Here is a 21,828-nt window from a genome sequence, read left to right on the forward strand (position 1 = left end):
ATTTATATTGTATTTGCCACCACAATAAATTCAGCACATTGGTTCGATACCTCGGCCGCGGGTGGCATTTTTCTTCGTGCAAGTCACGGTGTCCGGAGAACAAGTGCCGCCATCCACCACACGGGGCATGGCAGAAACTTACGGGTGCCCCATTAGAAATTCTGCCAAACGTGTAAAAACCCTACCGTTACAAACCCCACTACCTACAATCATAAAAACCCCAAAATCAGCTAATGGCCATAGTCGCCGAGCTTAAGATCAATTAAAAAAAAAAAAAAAAATTCAGCACATTTTACACTGAGACCATATTAATTCTCCTCATCTATTTGTGTACATAATAGTCTTAAACTACCTAGTAAAAACCATCAGTCTACATTTATTATTCAAAGCACTTTACTCGTCTTTAGTAAATTTAATTAGATATAATATATTATAATATTATTTACTTGACTGTCGTTTAAAATTATTTTTGTATGTAAATTTTTCGAATTTTTATATTTTACTGTCAAGATTCAGTTAAGAAATGGGGCACTGCATAATATAATGAAATTTAGACGATAACATTTTAGTAATATATTTTTAATATTATTTACATCAACAGGTAGTATTTACGACGCAATTTCATTTTACAATCTTATACATTAAGTCCAATCAAACTAAATATTTAGGTCAACTAAAGAGAAATATTTTAGTTATCGGTGTAAATTCTTTTATTCTATATCGAATTTTAACAGGAATTTCGGTATGCTTTGAAATAATAAAACATGTTATATTATTTTAATGACACACTCATTGTTTTGATAATATGTATTTATATAAGCTTATAAATAACATGAGAAAAAACCATTTTTTTTTTTCGTTAAAAAAAGCAATCAAAACTTTATTCGAAATCTAAATCAGACTGCATTGACCTTAAAGGGCTTTGTGCGATTTAGTACCTTAAAAAAGGGGGCAATTTATTAAACGAGAAAAAGATTTATATTTTTACTTTTTATTTCGGTTGCGCTTTTAAATGTTTTCTTCGATGCTTTTAAAAATATTAACTTTACTTGCGCACTTTGCGAGCAAAATACACTGTTCCGAACGGATGCAAAATAAATATCTGATGATGGTGCTTTATTGGACGGTAGGGTACTACCTTTATATATATACAGAAACAATGGCTCTCCTATAAATCGATTGTTCCAAGATAGGTGTTAATGGCGCAACGCATTAAAATTCATTGGCGACGAAACGAATATAATACAATATACCGTATAAAACGAACAGACGTAGAATCTTACGGTATATATTATTATTTTTGGAGTAATTTTACTCGTGAGAAAGGGATTATGATGTGTGTGTGTGTGTGTGTGTGTGTGTGTGTACTTGTGCAAGGATACAAGACGTGTATATTATAATGTTTATCACGCGTATATAATACTAAACCATCAAAAGACATCACTATCAAAACTGTCGGATGGCATTACAGACCGTTATTATATATTGTAATGACCTAGAAACGAAGAATGGTAAGCCCCTATTTGATAAGTATGGATATCAACTAGGACATACCTTCGACTCCCAACAGCGACATATTACTGTGTTATTGTGCACGGTTTGAAACAACAAAGCATTAAAACAATAGAAATAACTTAAAATTGAATAATAGATTAAATAAATTATTACACCTAAATAACCAAAGTTTCAGAAATAGACTAATTATCTATATTATTGTTTATAATAATAGCTCATATTGTCTAAAAATTACGTTTACAGTTACACATTTTTAGTATAATTCTACGTGTAAGATGAAGATCTATTTAATCAAAAATTATATGATTTTATTTCTCTTTTTGTGTTATTGGTGAACATATTAGGTTCCATTGACTATTATAAGTACTATTATTTAATTGATTATTCAATGAACTACCTACAGTGATTATTGATGACTAATAAATACTGTGTGCAAGTAACTTGTGAAAATATTTATTGTTCTTATTAGTAAGTTTTTTCTGGGAAAATAATGGTCGAGTAACTTATAAAAAAACATCATCGACATTGTTCTTTTTAAGTTATATACTTTTTTTTAAATTATGAAGTCTTTAAAAACTTTATTTAAGTAGCGTCAGAGATGTATATTTCTGAAATTGTAGAATCCTATCCATAGGTTCAATGATAATTCCCAGATTGAAAACCAACGACAAATTCGTTCATGGGTTAAACCCTAAATTGAGTCCGGAATATTTGTCATTATTAAAAACAAATCGCAAATAATATTTTTTTAATTTATAATTTTAATAAATTTATTAGTTTTGCAGTATAATAATAAATTATATAACAACGAAAATCCACAAATCTCATCAATGTTCCATAAGATCATTCCTGATAATCCAACTAAAGACTCAAAAGTGTCAAAAAAATTAATAATAAATCTCATAACCTTATGTGTTGAGTGTACCTAAGTATTTGGTCCAGTCAGTACTTTAAGGGAAAATGTCCAGTATTTTAACCTTATAATAGGGGAAAATTAACGAACTAATCTGAAAACCAGGAATATTTAGGAAACACGAATTTAATTTTTCGGTGTAGTATAGGTACTAGCATGGCTGCGGGATTACATTGCATGTATAATAAAACATTATAAAATATAACATCGCATCGCTATCCCATCACAATATTATATAATATAATCACAATTTTTTTTTGAGACGAAGAATTCGATTTTTATAATACTTATCTGACTGGTATGAAAATTGTTTTTACTTTTTTTTTTGCATAACTAATACGCTTATACATGTATAGTGAATAAATATACGAGAATGCCATTACCGCCACGGAAGTTATAAATGTCGGTGCACCACGTTCTTCCTGAATTACATTCCGACGCGCGTACCGGGACAAAACGTAAATAGGTATATTTATTTAAATATATATATATGTGTGTGTATATATATATATATATATATTCATCTATTCCTCAGAAAGATAGGGAGACAGACGGATGGACAGGCAGACAGACAGACAGACAGACAGACAGACAGACAGACAGACAAACGCGTCGAGGCAGTCCATGTACATAGTAATATGTTAAGTACCCAGATAAACGGTTAGAGAAATCGCCGTCGTCTGCGAGTTGGTTTTTTTCTGCTTTTTTTATTTGCGTGCGTAAATATGTAAATGGCGTCGTCGTCGTCTTGGGCTCAGACGTTTCTGCAAACGCTCTCTGCGAAACTTGACTGTACATAAAAATATATACTTGTGTAACATCATAATAATATAATGTATATACCGTAGTGGCATGGAGGCTAACTCTGCGAGCGCATAAGTAATCGCTGTGAGTGTTCCGGAAACAAAGTTTTCTAGGCTTTTAAAAGCGGTTCCTTCACAGCCACCGTACACTTCAACACCCCCTCCCAAAACAGTATTTCCCCCGTGTGTCTGCAGCGTGCACCACCGTGTATAATGATACGTATTATTATAGCTGCAGTTGTATAATCAGTGACAAATCAAACATTCATCGCAATGTTTATCGATAGGCGTCGAGCGACGAACAGCTGCAATCCGAACGGTGATTACGATGTCCTCGGTATATTATCATGCTGGTAATAAATAATAACGGTTTTATCAGTACGACGTTTTGCCTACATGTAGGCGCGCGTCCTCTGGATCAAATGAACATTTTTTTTTATAAGTTTTTATTTTCACGATCGAAACCCACCCTGCACTTGAATTAAACACGAGCACGCTAAAACACAAATACAGACACTGTAGAAAGAAGTAAAAAAATGCACGTCTGCAGCACGCCTCCCCCTTATACGTGGCTAACGAAATCCTATACACCGCTGTATAAATATTTATTTTTATTAATAATTATGATATCGTACACCTTTCGTACACACACAAATAAATAAGTTATTTTTCCCGTCTCGGTGAATGACGCGGTGGAATGTTCTCTGCACCGGGCGCATTAAAATACACACAAATATCATAATGCTATTATGCGCAATGCGGAATGGTAATTTTAACGCAGAACTACGGCGACGTATGGCTGCACTGTAAATTTGGCATTTGCGTACGCGTTATTGCCTCTCTCTTTTTTTTTTTTAAATTTATTCATTTTTTTCTCCTCAGTCTCGGTGCCTGCATGACGTTATTGCGTACGGTATTAACCGCCATAACACGAATGGTCAGTGGTCCGGTGCAAAATTTTTTTCTCGTATATTATTTTTCTCGTGACTGATGCCGATTTCATTGCTATCAATAAGAGTGACAAAGACGGCCAGATGTACCTATACTGCTGAACGCGTGTAACAGTGAGGTATTTTGATATTATTGCGGGCAGCGTTTATGGCAACGCATGATCAGCTAGGAGTAAGACCGAGTTTTTTTTAAACTAATTTCTGTGATAATGTATGATAATTTATTATGAAAACCTGAGTGTTTTCACTTAATGTTTTCGCGTTCACTATTTTTTAAATGAAAAAAAAAATCATCATCACAATATTATTGAATAAACACGAACGAGCTTATAATATTTTATGGTTATCATAAACAAAAGTCTTCCCCGTAAAAATCGTAAGAGTAATATTATAATATAGGTACCATTAACAGACGTGTACAACACTAACTATGACACTGTATGTACAATATATTATTATTTAGTAGGTAGGTATAGAAAATAAAATATTATAACAACGTAAATATTTTGTTTTCTCTAAACACCGTCCGACAAGACGTTGTAGATAATATATAGGGTTGGGAGAAAGGCGTGTTAGCAGTGTATAATATATATATATATACCGTAATATGTTTTCTCGGCCCTGATCTATGTGAATTTTATCTCAACACACAAAGTACACTGCGCATGTATGGTAATAATAATAATAATAATAATAATAATAATAATAATAGTGGATAGTAATATATTCAACGACATTTGCAACGGTATCGTGAAAATGATTTCGAATAAATATTTGTTTAAGGAAACAGCAGCAGCAGCAACAACAACAACAACAACAACACACTGTTTCCGATGTCGTTAAATACGATGTCAGAAAAAGTAATGCCGAGTGCCCGAGTGCGTCAGATTTTCCCGCCACGACAGTGAATAGAAAACAGACTGTATTATAATGGCGTGTATGCTAATGACATTATATCATGTGCGTTTCCCCTTACACAGCCAGCCAAAAGCAACACACACGACTCGTTTACACAATGTGTGTGTGTTCGTGCCATATAGAAATGTTGAATTCATGTGTGTGTGTGTGTGTGTGTGTGTGTGTGTGTGTGTGAGTGGGTGTGTGTGTGGGTGGGTGTGTGGGTGCGTGTGTGCGTGCGCGCGTTCTGCGTACTTTATATATGTTTCGTTGTAAAGCCACAAAACTATAATGTAATTTCAACGGAAAAATGCACGTAAAGCGATTTTCGAAAAAAATAAGAAAAATCCCTCCCGATATGGTTTATTGGAATTGTGTTACTAAGTATCTACGCATATGTGCAATGTGCATATTACACGTTAGGGTTCGCAGTGTATACACGTGTACATGTATATTATATTATATTATTATGCATGTGTTCACGTGCACATAGGTACCCGCCATACGTATACGTCCTATATAATAAATAATAATATACGTGCGCGTTTTGAACCGAACGCGTAAAGCGAATGTCAAAAGATTTCAAAAACTCAGAAAAAAAAACCACCCGATCTTCCACAGAGATCTAGTAGGAAATAACTGAAAATCGTACGGAACATAGGACGCGCGTGTGTGTGCCAGTAGAAACTTTCCAGGAATTTTTTATATTTTTTTCCTTCAAAATTATTATTAAAAGCCTTATAATTTCAACTCGGCTTTGGTCGTTGCTTAGAAGTTTTGTACACATTTATTACCTACATGTTTATTGTTTAATATTATTCCATCCATTGAGTTCATACAATATGAACTAATGTAAGGACCTACAATATAGTTTAAAGCTCAATATAAAATTATTGATCAATTGGTCATTATTAGATTACATAATATAATATTAACTTGTTCAGTCACAAACACAAACATACTGTATATTATTTTTACAACATATTTTATTTTCTGGGATTTAATACGATTTTAAAATATGTTATGTTATCTTATTTTTTAATTACAAGTTGGTCGGTTGAATTTCATCATTATATGGTGGCTTCATTATAACTACCCTTATGTTATAAATCACACTTATTCATACGGCTCCAATAAACAAATACGATTGAGAACTTTTAAAAAGAACTGTAAATTTAACGAAAGTGATGAACAGTAATTTTATAAAAGATTTGATGAAAAAAAAATAATTATTTTTCTTTAATAAATAATATGACGTATCTATATAAATAGTATATTGTACCCTTATATATATATATATATTATATCTATTATAGTTACCTACAGTCCTCTTAAGCCACGTGAATATATTTCAAAATTATCCTAACGAGTAATGAACCTCTTTTGCGTTGTATAAATCAAGTGAATTCGCTATAAGCACAAACGAAAAAGGAGATTCGTATGCCTTAACTCTTCCATCCGAGACCTTTGAGAAAATCCAACCTAATATTTTGATTCCGGGTACACTATATAACAATATCTTGTTACTTAATTTGTAAACTATGGATTTAGTTATGTTTTATAACATAAAAAAAAATCAGAATTATATTATTTACATTTAAGTCAAGCCGATTTTAGTACAAAAACTTGCCTCGTAGGAATGATTCTTAGCAGTTGGGTTATTATAAAACTTTTTATTTTTATTGTCAATATGAAGATTTTGTACAGAAACTGAAGGACTCTCTGCAATAACTCTATTTTAATATTTTTAAAAACCTTCTAAATAATTACAAGTGTTTGATTATTTTGAAATGTTTTTTCAGGAGTGGTTTCAAGGTAATTCAAAAGTCTAGTCCATGTGACCTGAATAAAGTTTTTTTCCCATTTCAAATTTAAAAATATATTATATATATTAAAATACAACTAGTCTACGAGACTGCGTGTATATTTTCCAGTAAATTTGTTTTTTCTTGTTGAAATGGTTTTTAGTTTCATTTTTATTTTTTCCTTATGACCTGTTGTATGACTTCCACGCAACTTATATGGAAATTTCCTGAATTCCCGCCTTTTAATGAAAAGTTCCGGTTGAAAAAAATGATGTTAAATTGTATATTGCCTGACAAAAAAAACAATCTTCTAAAGGTACAGACAATAGGAAAGCAATAGAGTTACTTCATGGGATTGTGAGACAGTGAATAGTTAGTGGATAGGGTACGTAACCGGCTGTGACCACGTCACGATTGATGGTTACGTCAATAATTTTGAACGTAAGCACCAAATAGATACGTTTAGTCTGAAGAAAAGTTCACTATTGGAACGTCGAAAACATTTCAATGTGTGTACCTCTATAGCATAGTCCCAAACATATTGTGTACATTCCAGAAGATTTCGATTTTATTTCCACGAATACAATTATTATTATTATTGGCCTACTTGAAAATCATATGGCACACTTAATTCACAGTCTCGTGCCCCGAGGAAATTTGTGATCTCGTAATATTGAGGTATTTTCATTATATCACTGCGCATAGTTTTTCAACAGTGTGGAATTGCATACTTGATAATATAACGTGGGAACGTATTAATAACGCTTTCAATCACACCCATATACATACACATAATATATCATATACAAACATATTATTATAATATATTCCTAAACAAGCCTCATTATAATGATATAGTTTACAAGTTTACTAACGATTATTAGTATAATAAAAGAGCCTGCAGGTAAAATTCTGAGAATTTCATTTCAACCCTTATGTACGATGAATGATTTTGCCAAGCGTTCATATATTATTGGCCGAACTAAATTCTGAGAAAAGTATAATATAAAAACGGTAGGTACTAAAAGTAAAGAAACCCATATCCACCAGTTATGCACGGTTCGTTATAACTTACAAGTCGTGGTATATTTAATTCGTCCTGAAATGAATATTGATTTTGATATTTATATACTGCCACGGAAATATTATTATTTCACACTATTAACTATAATGATCATCCAATATTTTCATGGAAAAAACTTTTAAATTAGGATTAAAACCGTGTATATTAATGGTTTATTGGTCACGAATTTCAAGCCCAGACTAATATTAAATTAAGAAATATAGAATTATTATTTTCTAAAATATTGACAAATAAATATTTATAATCTAAAATTATAAACATCCTTTCGTTCGTTTAATACTATGAACCGAGAGAAAAAATCAAAATGTATAATGTGTGAAATATAGCACCAATTAATTTAAAAAATAAACACTTCCCGTGTTTGTATAATAAAATAAATTATTGTAACAAATACATTTACGGAATAAATAAAATAATAAGAGCTTGTGAAAAATATTTATTTTAATTAAAAGTATTTTTGGTTTTATTTAGGAAAATGGTGGCTTAAAACTGGTATATTTTTACAGTCTGCCAGTAAACTTAATTTGATTTTTTGATTAAATTTATGTTCCTTTTTTGCCCTTTTAAAATTAATCAAAAGTTAAGAGCTGTTTTGAAATTACCTTGTCCATAAGATAAATTATGGATTCTATGATGAATTTGTATCAAATTGACTTTGAAAGTATCAAAATAACGAACATAGTGATAAACTACCATCGAAAAGAACATTTTGTGTGTCAATGATTTATTATCAAAACAAAATAAGAATAAACAATGTGAAACAAATTTTAAATTTGGGTTTCAATTTTAGATTTTTAAAACTAAAATAGATCTATCAAATGCTACTGGATTATGATTAAAAGGTTTATGTTCAAGAAATTAATTTTTTGTAATTATTCAATTTTTTTTTAACATTATCATTATTTTTCTAATGACTATTATTATTATTTTAAATAAACGATTATAACACTTTGCCATCTGTTTTCGACATCTTGGATGTATTAATTTTAATTATTAACAACTTAAAATATACTCGATTAAAATTCACAGATGAAAAACTTAAGTGTAATCTAAATTCTGATTAATTGAGCGTAACTTTGTGTTCATGTTTATAGCTCCATGATTATTTTATAATTACAAAAATAAAACGTTTTGGCGTAAAAAAAATTCATGATATAATAATATCACGAAGTGTACAATTTATTTGTAGTTTAACAGTTTATTTTTTTAGCAATTTATCAAATATATAAGATATTTACTGTGCTAATGTTCAAGTTTTTTATTTTCGTTTTTTGCAGAAAAAAATTTTAATTGATATAACAAAATATTTTTAATTTATTTTCATAAAAATTGGTAGTAAATAAAATAAAACACATAAAAATTATTAATTATTTTGTAAATTTCAATTCTATCTTATGACAGAATATTAAAGAACCTATACTGTTTTTTTTGCAACTAAGTTAATTACTATTCCAACATTTTAATTTTATTTATTAGAAACTAAACATATTGTATATTTATGTAACACGGCGCATTGAATATGCAATTTTAATACAACACATTAAGAATACCTAGTAAATATTATTTTCCGTGTAATATTTTATTCTATATATTTTGTTTAGAAAGTTTACTATTTTATTTAAATGAATAAATAACATGTAATAATCAGTAAGATAATAATTATTGTATTTGGCCACTACTTTTGTTAGACACTTAGACCCATCTAAATATTATGACATTTGTAATTTAATACGAAAATATCTTGTACGCTAAGTTAATTTCGTTACACACATTCAACCTAAATACTATTATACAATCGAGGACTCTTAATGTACTCGTTATAATAATTTATAATGCATACAATATTGTATAATATAACAATATGTACACACACACACCCCTTGATAATATGCTTTCACTGTTCGCGCAAAAACCGTTAGCGTACGGGCCAGAACGGTCGAACTCGCCAAAAGCCATTATTTTTAGGGGTTCGAAAAGCATTGTCGAAACGTGTTGCTCACGTAAAACCGCGAGAAAGTGAGATAACGAGACAGCAGTCAAATAGCCGCCGCGTTTCGCGTGAATAGTGCTGAACAAAAACGGCTGCTATACATCGAACAAAACGCGTCATCCAAGTATGCGATTTAATAATTCCCGCGACGCGTACTACACAATAAAAACTCGGGTGTTTACTAAAATGTTCGACGAAAATAGGATCTTACACGAGTAACGTTATGACAATAAGTAGTACTGGGTGGGTCGAAAATGTACTTTTTACTGTTCATTTCAGCAACAGCAGCAGCAGGTACCCATGTTTTTGTTAAATTTTTTTTTTTGTATCAGCATAAGATGCGTCCGAATACGATTCGTGTTTCTTAAGAGAACGAAACAAACATACGATGAGGAGCTAAAATTTAATACAAAACACACATTCGACATTCCCGTTGGCTTCTGCAAATATCGTACATTCATTGTGTTTGTTTGATAAATATTATATTTGTTCACACACTGACGCATGAACACAACATAATATTATTATGTTTATAATAGATACCTGTACTTTCTTGACGATGACATTTTTTTTTGCGGATGTGCCCGCCCAGATAGTTAGCCACCTGGTTTTCATCATTAAAATATTCGATTGAAAAAAAAATTTAATTATTATTGTAATTATTAGTATTTGCGATCTATAAGGTACTTGAATATTATATTTCACATTTTTTTTGAAAGACTACCTGTTGAAAAATAATTAATTTACGTCATTTATATGGATTTGTTTGTCAAAGCGTATTTGTTGAAAATAAATATTAAAATTAACAACCGTATCCAGATATTGATTATTTTGTTTCTGTTACCTCAAATTCAAACGAATAAATACATTGTTATTGTTGTTTTTTCTGAGTCAGTACACATACAAATAAAAAAAAACAACTGTGTGTATTATGATAAATATATTGACATTTAAAAATTAAATTAAAATAATGAATTCCACATGAATGAAATGTTTTGTGTCGAGAGGAAAAATTCTTACTAACTTAGACAAAATCAAGTAACCAAATATTTTCGACTTTAAGTGGATATATTGTAAGCAAAACAAGTGTTTGTATGTGGTGAAAGAAGTTTGAGTAAAGAAAGATCATTTCGAATCGCCCGAGAATGGTTTACAAGTGGCATTTATTTGATTGGAATAAAAGTGTTTTTCCGATATAAAGAGGAAAATACAAATTTATGTTGACTTTATTATATGTGCTAAAAGTTGGGGAAGTCAAATAATAAAAACGAAACTGTATATATTATGATTTATTATTTTTAATATTAACAAGTTACAACGTTTATATTCATATATTATTGGTGTTTATAACAGTGACGTCGATAAAGTTATTTTCCGAACGTCAAAAATTGCGCAACGAATTGATAAATAATAATATTGTTTTACGATAAGCAGCACTTAATATAAAGAAAAATGTCATAGAAAAAATAAAAAATATATTACTATAGAAAATCGGTAATTCACGAATATTTAAAGTACATTATTATTTATAATAATGTGTTTACATTGGAAAGTCGAAACTTTGTGTAAGCCAATGTCAACAATTTATAGAAGTATAGGTACCTATTTTACATACGCATTATAGGTCATAGGGTATTATATTAAAGTCCATGCTCAATAATATAATTATTATGTTAACAAATTGAATTTAAGTTATACGTAAACGACGATTTTCCGTATACAAATAATCCTCAATAGTCACCGCTTCACGTAATATGATGTACGCATAAGTTCATTGTTTAAACCTCATTAACACATTATTTTATCATTATTTAATTTCTGAAAATCTAGTTTCAAATGTTTGTTGTACCTATAAAACCAGTAAAACGACTGAGTGAAATGCTTAACGTCTGCAATCACTGTCGGTTGTCCATGCGTTCTGTTTCGTTGCATTAATCAAACTTGTTCTCTCTCTTTTAGTTTCATCGACATGAATCATTTATACGATTTCGAACGATTTTCGTTTTTATTTTATTTACAGTATATATTTTTTTTAATAGCCACTCATAATGATTATAAAAAAAATGCATTTCCTCGTGATGCATATTAAGATCCCAGAAATGTTTAGTAACTAATTCTTTTTTTTTATAACCATATTATAATCTAATAAATGCCATCTGAGATACATTATACCTATCTATCAATATAATTTTTGAAACCAAAACAAAACCAAAATAATAATATGTAATGTTATTATGACTAGGGCGTAGGTATATTATTATATTATATTATAATACATCAACATCGTATTGAAATTGACAGTGATATATAACCGTCAGTATTAAACAACTTTGCTTCTTGGTTTTCAGTTATTATAATACCTAATTTTTTCTACATTTGCGTGTACCTACAAATCAATCATATTACCTACGTTAACTCCGTAAATACAAAAAAGCACGTTGAATTCACATCTACAATAATAATGTTGCATATTACGATTAATATTGTAATTGATGAAATATAACAAACGCTGAAATAAAAAATACATTGACTATGTGCACGAACGTATTTATACACAATCAATGTTTAAGCTGATAATTATTTTTATTTTGCACAATGCACTTTAATAGAGCGATCAGATGTAAAACATTTTAAAGAATGTACATCGATGGTTTATTATAATATTGTTTAAATGTAAGTACATACCTATTAATAAACGACGTCAAAACTATATAATAAATAATATGTAGTTAGGTGATGCATTCGCAGATAACTAAGTGGACTCACAATATCAAAAGTACCTACTTATAATTTATATTGAACTACCGCATTAAAAATAAAAGCACGTTGAAAAATTTTATTGTTTTTTAATAATAACGAACGAATGTGTTATTATATAATATAACTAAGCTCATGCAATAATACTATACCTATAATATCGTGTCATCACTGTCATCTACTATATATATATAACGATTTAAGTGAAACCCGACGGTATTATTGTCACGTAGGTATATTATGCTGATTTTAATTATGAAAATTAACCATATGCTATAATTCGCTCATCGGATTTATAAACGATAATATTGTTTTACCGTTAAATTAATGAAACTGTACCAAACCTAATAAAATATTATGATAATATATACATATGCGGTGCACTCGGTTTTAATTGTTCAGTATTCGTATAATATGAATATTATCCGAAATTCAAACAGATATCGTACAGATTGTTATGTTGAGCATACACAGGTCGTTTGCACGTCATCGATCGCAACAAAGTAAAGAACACACATGTAATATACACAACACAGATTTTATTTTTACAACCAAAGTACTATCAGGGTTTTCACTGTACGTCGTATGTCTTTTGAGTAGAACAAAGACAATGATATTATATTATATATGTGTATAATGGATGGAATACTTTATGATTTCGAACATAATATACGAAACATGTTTTCAAACATATACAAGAACTAAATTGAAAACTGGGTATATTTGATATATATATATATATATAAATATATACATATATATATATATTCAACTATAGATAAGTAGGTACTACAAAAAGGAAATTTAGTTCTGCAGCAATAATTGCAAGATTAAAATAAAATATAAAAGATATCATTTTTACTTTTTCTATTGTATTAATAAAAAAAAAAAAATTTAAAAATAGGTTTAACTAGAGGGCGTGACTTTTTTTTGACATATATTAACACAATATAATAATACTTACTAATAAACTTACTATATTATATTGAGATTAAAATGTAAATATTGAAATAACAGATTTTACTCTATTTTCCATAATATTGTAGTGATTAGAATCAAATGGCGCCCGGTGGCGGCAAAATGGAAATATATGAAACCTTGCATAGGATAATATATTATTTAAATAAGAGTGATTATGAAATGATTAAAGAGCATTGCTTAAATTATAAGATTTATTTTTCTCACAAGTCAATAATGTCTAAGTGTGGTTTTTTTGTTGCGATTGGAAAAGTATTAGAAACCGTAATATTGGAATATGGACCGATATTCTTTTGCTCGTTTTTGAATTTCGTTTAATGTCATTTCAGGAAATCTCCTTTACCATATTATTGATACAACTTTGTAAACACCGAACAATGTACTTAAAATGTCATGAAGTGGAACATTATACGTTTTAACATAAGGATGATTACTTTAGCCCTCTTGGATAATATAGAAAAAAAACTCTATCGCTGATGAGAAAATTGTGTTGCATAACAAACAGACAATTTTTTTAAATAAACTATCAGTGTCTAACAAAACTAATCGTCAGAATTATCGAATTTATTGATGCTTTATACATAAATCTGCATATTTATTTTACAATAATATTGTTTTTTATCTTGGTGCGTGGTGGAATTAAGTATAGGGTAATTTTTTTTTTGCTGTTAACGTAAAAATGAGTGTTTGATGAAAATTAAAAATGAAGTAAGTACTAAAAAGTAATACTAGGTATTGTTTTGAATGTACACAAATTTGGCTGGTCTCATATAAGGTGTGATTACAATTGTTTGAAATTGAAAACAATAGGTTCACTTCACGGCCCAGACAAGTACGAAACAGTGTTTTTGAAAATTTACAGGACAGCCGACTTTATGTGTGAAATATAGTATAATGTTTGAACACCGCATAATGTTCATTTCCGTATATTATATCTTTCGTACTATATTATGTCTTTTCTCTCTTTGCCTCTGTCTGCCTGTCTGTCTGTCTTCCTGTATCTCTCCCTATCTCTTTTTCTGTATCTCTGTCTGCATCTCTCTCTCTCTCTCTCTCTCTCTCTCTCTCTCTCTCTCTCTCTCCCCCCATTCTATATTTACTATATTTACTATATTTTCATTGGCCTATAACAAAATATTATACTGTTCGAAATCATATGTGACGATAAGAGGTTCGTACATTCCTTTATCAAATTTAATGACACTTTTTTTGGGGTAGTAAAAGAACACATACAGCGTCGATAATAATATCAACGAAAATGTTTCAGAATAACACCTATAACAGCATGCAGCAAATAATATAATAAAAATAAATCGTATTTTAATCTGATGTTTTAAAACTGTGTGGCGTCACGTCTAGCGTTTCTCGCAAATGGTTGTATCAAACAAATGCGAGAGTGAGTGTGTAGAAAATTATATACGTCGTTCACACTCTTATTATTACTTATCTACATGCGTTCATGGGTATAATAGCATAATATAGATAAATGTCCATTTCATTTTGCACCTACACATTTGTTAAGAACTGTTCGTATTACTTTTTCATAATAATATGAAATATCCGCAGTATAGAAAAACGATTATTTTAGACACAGTTCACGTTAATGGTTTCCATAACTTAATCGTAACTGTTGTATAACTAGTTGTCCAATAAAAATAAATAAATATTTCTCGCGTAACTTTGAGGATAATAATATGTAGGTGTTAATATACGGTTCATGAGACATGTTTAGAAGCCGAAAACTAAAATCATAGTCACAGTATTGTAGTTTAGTAGTTAATTGATGATAATAACATAACGATCACAGTGCTTACAAATGTTACTGCGTATTATTATAACGATGATGTCCCCGTCGATTGTGCAGATACCACAACAGATCGAATACCGTTTGTACCTATTGTTTTAGTATAAATTACGCTTGTTGATTACGATGTTCATACCTATGACACGTGCAAAAGTATTACAAATTTATTGAATAGAATTGACGTGGTGATAATTCGTGATTTATGTAAAATATCTATCTGTAGGGTGACAAAAAAACAACAGTTAGTAGATTATCGGTACTCACGGAAAACTCCCGTCTGTGTATCGTGCAATGACGGTCACAATGTTTAACCAAATGTACACGTATCACCCTCTAGATAACCATCACACAGTGCGTCGACTGATTTCCGATTTAGGACGTACTTACTGATATTTGTATATAGAGATATGTTTAAGGATATATTATTTAATTAATTACCTTCGACAAATAAAAATATAGAATGTGCCATAAGCAGACTAACAAAAAAACGTGTTCTAATGAGCTTACAAAATATAGTTTAAAAAATAAAAATATGATTATGATGATGATACATGACAATATCATTGTTATCTATACTATACTATTATATTTTACATACCATATTTATTGAATTTTTAGTATTTATTAATAATAATTCATGCAAAAATGTGATTAAAAGAACATCATACGAATACCATAGACAATTTCACGTTAAGAAGAATTCATTTTTCTTTATATTATATTAGATTGAATTTACCAATTATAAAATATAAAGGTAGGTAAGAATATTATAATATTATAGAACCCCTGGCCATATAGGTTTTCTTGATATCATAATTTTGAAGCAACAGTTATCAGCATTTTAAAATTGTATGGAGTCCTGTAAAATATCCTTACCATTATATTTTATAATAGTTAAGTTTACCCTAATATTAAAAATAATAGAGAAAATTTGTTCTCCTGATCACAAAATGTGCTATATCCTTAATAAAACGAAGACAACATAACATGTACGACGTCTTGTATTTATATTTCATAACATTAAAATAAAATATCGAATATGAAAGATGTATAAAGAATGTCACAATATATAATATTATTTTATTTAAGTCATTGAAAATCTTTGAGAAAATTAAGTTTTAAATGTATTTCTTAGATTTGAATATATTTGAAAACCTAGGTAAGTAGGTAGTTACTAGTCAATTATTTTATTTTTCAAATTTACTTAATATAGGAACTCACAAGCCAATTTTATATTAGTAGATAATATGCTTTGATATATTATTTAGTGTAACACAGCATTAATTAATCCTTTACACTATTTAATAATTAATTATAATTAATTTAATACTTTAAAAAAAAGAATCAGAAAAACTGTATATAATATATATATTATATAAAATTTCATATTTATAATAGATTTTTATTATACACTAGATATATATATTCTAGCTTTTAAATTGTATTTGCATAGATAGAAAATTCCAAACATCGATATTTTATTCTAACATTAAAATGTTGTGTTCAAATACGTAAATGTTAACATATATAAATTTTACAGTATTTTTCATCGTCAACTAACATTTACGCTAATAAGATAATAACTATGCATTGACACGTTTTTTGGTAAGTACTTACATTTACTACAAGTGATACACAGGTATAATTTATATTAATCTACATTCTCTACAATTTTATATTATTTGACGTTTTGATATTATATCTCATTTTTAAATACTCATTTCCCATAATAACTCACAGATTATATTATATGGTAACGAAGTTATAAAGTACTCAGTAGTAGGAGCTTTTGATTTTTCTGTGAAGCAGTGAAAAGGTGGGTTTTTACCACATAAAAATGAAAAGCAATTACAATTTGTAGCACGTGTGAATTGTAATTATAATTTAAAAGTTTTAAAACGTTTGACACACACACACAGTATATTATACTTTATAATACAGTATAATGTATTATTATAATATGTTCACGCACGTGTAATACAAAATTAACATCCCTATACGATTTAAAACATTTCACGTGTCGTCATGTTAAAAAATAATAAAAATATGATGTAGGTATTTGCAAAAGGAACATTACGCGTGTACGAGATAATAATAATAATAATAATAATTATAATAACAATAATAATAATATTATGTACGTCGTATAAACGCTTATTATTTTATAAATACTCACTGGCACAATAGCTACGTAGGGGTGGCGGAAGCGAAAACCACCGTCCGAATTGTTACGCGCGGACCGTCGTCCGTCACGCGCCCTCACGCACGCACGCCGATGGGGTTGAAGTGCAGAGGGTGACAGCGCGAGATCGAGAGAGTGTGAGAGCAGACGACTTACCCAGTCGGCAGATCACGCCGGAATGTCGTCGTCGTCGTCGTCCGCGGTGGTTGTGGCGGCGGCGGCGTCGCGTTTCGTGTGTCCGCTCGTGACGCTCGCCGGTCGGCCGCGCGGCGCAGAGGGGCGGGGGCACGCGCTACTATAGGGGCGCGTTTTTCGTTCGCCGCGCCGCGGTAGGTGGTGGCGGCACGAGACGGAGATAACGCGACTTACGATTTTGCCGTTCACTGTCTCGACGTACACCTATATGTAATTAATACGTGTGTGTATGTGTGTGTGTGTGTGTGTGTGTGTATGTGTGTGACGTCTTGGACAGTCGGGACAGGTATATAACAAAGATCCGCTCAGTTGTTAATTAACTTACGTTATTTATATTTTAATCTACACTTTAGAATAAAAACTCTGTATAATGGAATCGCTTTATAAATTTTAAGATACGATAAGTATAATATCTTATTCTGTCCGAGACTAGTTGCCAAGTATTTGGCGATAGACCTATCTAAGAAGAAAGTTATCGCGCGGGTCCACGACTTGCATAAATCTTACAAGTGGGATGCCGGACCATGTCGGACAGAGTCTGCTGATGGGCTTGCCTACCCGTATTCATAGTGATCATAGATTTGGGATTTCGTTGTTTATGAGGACGTTTGTAAATAAAAGTATAGACGCTGTTTATAACAAAGCGCGTGTGTATGAAGACACATATTATATTATAATTTGTGTGATCCAACTTAGACGAATTGACACACCAGCAGATTTCCGTAGTCAGTGTACTTATGTGATTCTCCGTTTTGATATATGTACCAGCTAGGTACCTACTAAAAACAAATTTATATGATAGCATATAGCAACCTAAGTGTTTATAAAAGTAGTTTGTAAAACTATAATATCTAGAATACTATACACGCGTTAGAGAGACAATATAAACAATAATAACATTATCGCTCATTGTAATAATAGACAACGCACTATAAGCATACCAGTGCATACTTTTACGCAAAAAATGTCAAGTATCAAAACGAATCATAAAAATTCAAATTCATAAATTTTTAATAGAAACTAATGAAAACTAACTTTATTCATAATATCAAACAATGAGTAATTTAAAAAAAATATTTTACAAACTTTATAAATTTAATATAATGCGTAATACTAATAATATAAAATATACATCATAATTCCATCGTTTTGAAAATCAACTAAGTAAAACTGACTACAAAAAAAACATATATACATTAATTTCAACCCAACAACCGCGAAGCTTAACGTGTGTATATATGTTGTTACTTCTATATAAAAAAATTGGCTAATTAATCAAAATGGTCTCGTATTATTATACTATGAATACATCGAATAAATAATATAAAAACGCTGATCATGCGTATTAAAATATAATATCATAATTTATTCCAATGACTTTATGCAGTTTAATTGAAATCCTCGTCAAAATGTCAAGAAGAAAATTAATTAAAATTATTTTTAAAAAAAAACATTTTTTTTTTTTTTGTTTCAAACGATGAGTGTAGTTAAATATATATTTATCATAATAGTTTGTATAGGCGCACGTGAATACAGAACCAAAATAAACAAATGAGTTTACTTATTGTATTCACTAAAGAGGTTTTTCTCTATTTGCACAAAAGGGAATGGGGGTATAAAGGGTATCATTGTATTTATTTTTTTGATAATTAATAACGGCCATATACTGCAGTTAAGCTTATGAAGTAATACCTACGCAGTTTACCGTTTTTCAAATACAAAAAAAAACCTTAGCCAATATAGGTATATAATTTTTGCGGACTATCTATATTTGCGGCAAAAAAAAAAAAACAAAATGTTAGCGGTATAGGTATAATAAAATTATACATTTACAAAAACTACGAAGGCGAATTTACCTCCACGGTGTCCAGTGTGGGAGATGTGTAGCTCCGAAAGAATAATATTATTCGACGTTACACGAACAGCCGGCGGGTGACATGGAAAACGAATCACCGAAACCGTGTACCGCACCCTAAAGTTACAGAACTGTGTCGGATATACTTTAACCGTTGGTTGTTATTTTTTGTACGAATTCCGTTGAACTTCTCTTGCCACGTATCGTCGCCTCGTCCGGCTGGGACTGAGGTTAGTGACTTAGTGTCATTTGTATAATACTCGCGTACCGATATAATAATATTATATTATAGTCACATAACCATGTAGGGGTAGTCTTTAGTGCGCATGCGTGCGTGTAAAACTGATAATACTATACTTTTGGTCGTCGGCGTGTGCAGTCGGAAGCCGTAAAAGTCGGACCACCGTCTATTCCGTATCGCCGCCGAGGTGTGTGTGTGTGTGTGTGTGTGTTTTATTGACTTGCAATAAAACCCGTTGACAATGTCCGTCTCCTCGTACTCTGACGGAAACGGATACGGAAGAACAAAGATCGACTCCCATATAAAATATAATATATTTTACGTATCGTCATAATATTAATATCGTACATTGTTACGCGTCGTGTATAATATACGATAAATAAGTGTAATATTTATGTAGTGTAATACTATTGACTTATAATATACTACATCACGACATTATTGTAATATCGTACGCAGCGCGAACGAACGATGCAGTTCCGATTTTTCAATGATTTATATACTTACGATAAATACCAATACGAATTTATTTCATGAGTTCGAAGTACGTCTCACTTAAATCGGTGACATCAATAATAATTTGGTATTTTAGAGAACAATAAAGTATTATGGTTTTTTTTTTTTTTTTTATCGTGCTATGAAGAAGACGGACCGACGTTAATAATAATATAATTATTTTAGTTCTATATTATATTATCGAAGTGGAGTAAAAAGCGTATTTTCTTTTTATTCTTTACGTATGGTATACCACTACAACTCTTCTATAATATTATTATTATTATTATACTACCTACACAGTGGTATACACAATATAGTTCACCCATTCACTCTCAGTGCGTGTTGTTGGGGTACCTAAATCAAATTGTTCGTCTCGTTTGACGTTTCGAATTCTTCGAGTTGAATAAACGTTTAAAATTTAAATAAGGTTACATAAGCGGTACGGCTATACCAGGATCAATGACGCACGATTACCGTTCGAAGTCTTGCCGGGGGAGCTTAAACGTTAGCCAATTTGCAACTCCGATAAGAGGTGTACATTGGTGAAGGCAAAATCCTCCTATGCGGTACTATTATATTATAATATATGTCTATGTGGGTATAGCCAGTACACGTCAACCGCGCGTATTTCACACGGGGAAATATATATTCGATTCAACGGTTTTAAAAGATAACTCCGATAATAATGTAAATATAAAATATAAACATAATAATATTATGTGAAAAACAATTACCCGCCGACTCGCAACGAATAGTTTGAAACATTTTATACCTCATCACTCACACGTCGGAGAATGTTAAACTTGAGTCTTATGTCATAAAGTTCTCAGCTCTTGAATTTTTATAAATGTGCGCGGTGTTGAGTCTGTGCTGGCCTAATAATAGCTTGTAAATTTAATACGTCAACGGCGTAATTTATTGATGCATACGGACGGAAAGTTTGCAGACAAGTGCTTTACTAGAGTGGAAATTTGGAATCGTAAAATACATGAAATATACCTCTTCTGGTAAACTATAATATTATTATGAACCAGGAGAAACCCTCAATCGACACTTATTATTTATGACAATATTATATATGTTATGAAATTATTATTATCCTAGTTTATAAGCACGTGTGACGTTCTGAGTATTTACGATGTAATATTCGCATATTATTATATTATTATTTATTATAATTGAAAAATATGATATTTGCATGCACAATTGTTATCAACAGATAGGTTAGGATGTTTAGTGTATAAGTGTAATTTAATATTGAAGTAAACTAATGATCAATTCAGCCAAAGTTTAATTACGATCAATAAAACAATTACAATAATAGTATAATAGTGAAATATGACACAGTAACAATTAAAATA

The 21,828-nt window shown here is 30.3% G+C and overlaps 1 protein-coding gene across 3 annotated transcripts in view; it reads right to left on the reverse strand.

The window, feature by feature from the left end:
* LOC132935546 (cell adhesion molecule Dscam2-like) overlaps positions 1-17,866 on the reverse strand; it is a 320,534-nt gene extending 302,668 nt beyond the window's left edge. For all 3 annotated transcript variants that reach the window (XM_061002141.1, XM_061002142.1, XM_061002140.1), the window contains exon 1: positions 17,673-17,866. The gene's annotated coding sequence lies outside the window, so the exon portion shown is untranslated. The remainder of the gene's footprint in view (positions 1-17,672) is intronic.
* Between the last annotated feature and the right edge of the window lie 3,962 nt (positions 17,867-21,828).

Source organism: Metopolophium dirhodum, chromosome 1 (genome assembly GCF_019925205.1).
Source record: "Metopolophium dirhodum isolate CAU chromosome 1, ASM1992520v1, whole genome shotgun sequence".
In the NCBI taxonomy this organism is placed as follows: Eukaryota; Metazoa; Arthropoda; class Insecta; order Hemiptera; family Aphididae; genus Metopolophium; species Metopolophium dirhodum.